Source organism: Sebastes fasciatus, chromosome 1 (assembly GCF_043250625.1).
Source record: "Sebastes fasciatus isolate fSebFas1 chromosome 1, fSebFas1.pri, whole genome shotgun sequence".
In the NCBI taxonomy this organism is placed as follows: Eukaryota; Metazoa; Chordata; class Actinopteri; order Perciformes; family Sebastidae; genus Sebastes; species Sebastes fasciatus.
The window spans coordinates 21,486,766-21,488,512 of record NC_133795.1 but is presented as its reverse complement, the minus strand read 5'-3'; positions in this window follow the sequence as shown (position 1 = coordinate 21,488,512).

Below are 1,747 nucleotides of genomic sequence, written 5' to 3'. Positions count from 1 at the left end.
AAGACGGTAATTCGGTCAGTAGGTGCTTTATGAATTCAATGCCAAACCTTTATTTATTGTAGAAAACTGAGAGCTTTGAGGGCTGATCACAGAGATTCAGTCTGCTGATTAACTGTTATCTATTACTTTAAATTACAATAAATGAGTTTAACAGATTTGAGTCTGTATGTGAACAAGGGCAATTGCACATAATGTAGATACTGTATTATGCAGGCAGAGACAGACATTCAGAGGGACTAGCATTTCCAGAGACTTCAACATCTTTCATTGTGGAAGTTGTTGAATCTTTCATTATTATGTTTAGACGTTTTTTTCCCCATGGTAGTCAACCCTGGAAATGTTTCTCATATACAAATCTCTTGTTTTTAATTCAGTTCAAAAACCACAAATTGTACCTCCTTGTCATAGATATTTATGGAATATACATGTATGTCTGACAGATTTTGATAATTGAATGGATCATTTAGCATGTGATGGCTCAAACGAAAGAATGTTTAGAAGTTGTAAAGAGGACGACAGTCTCACTGAGAATCATCTTATCAGTTTTGATCCGCAAGACATGTGCAAGTGGTTATTGTATTTTCTCTTTTGCACATGTGCCAAAACACGTACAATTTGCTTGAATGCATGAAAAATTATAATCTGTTGTGAACAGCAAACTAATTGTTTAGAGCTTATTGTTTTGAAAAAAAAAAATAATTCTCATTCAAGAATTGAGCCAAAGCAAATGAGAAAAGCTGGAAAACTGAACCCTCTACAACCTAAAAATTTAGAGGGTGCGTTAATGCGTTAAAGAAATTAGTGGAGTTAAAACAAATTCCCCAAAAAAGAGAGTCTACAGCTATGCAAGCGGCTGTGAGGCTGTAGCCTATGTAGGCACAGCAGCTAAATGCTAACATTGGCATGCTAACATGCTCACAAGGACAATGCTAATATGCTGATGATTAGCAGGTATTTTAGCGTGTTGGCGTGCTAACATTAGCTAATTAGCAGAAAACACAAATAAGGCTGAGGCTGATCGGAATATCATTAGTTTTGCAGGTATTTGGTCATAAACCAAAGTATTGGACACATTCAAATGTTGACCTGATGATGCCGCTAGATGAAGAGTCATTTCTTGAGTGTGACCTCATCATGTAAAAAAACATGATGAGGTCACACTCAAGAAATACATGGTAAATGATGCAATACCATACGCAAGAGACATTACTGATGTTGTCGTTGGCATATACAGTATGTTAGGCACCGGCGAGCCTCTTGGCTCGCGTATTTGAGCAGCTCACACATGACGCTTGAGCGCTGAGCCAACGCCAATTTGCCTCTGATATGGGACTTTTGTCGGGGAGCTCCAACAACTGTTGGGGAGCGGAAAATCAGGGCTAAAGTCATGTAGTGTGAACTAAGCATTAGCCTTAAATGCACAGTGTGTAGCATTTCGGGGGACCGCCATGTTTCTATAGTAGCCCATAATGGACATCCAAACACTGGCTCTATATAGGGCCATTCACTTTTTCACATTTTTGCGTCTGAGTTCTCCTACACACTTGGCACACGGGAGAAGTTTCATTTGGCTGCAATCTGCATCCTCACCACCAGATCCTACACACTGCACCTTTAAGACTAAACATTTTGCATCTTTACAAAACCTTACAGCGTCACATACCTGGCTTTTGTTTTCTGTTGGTTTACTCGTCTGATGAAGACAATATATTTTCTGTGACAAAACAACGTCTGCGAACAACAGCTC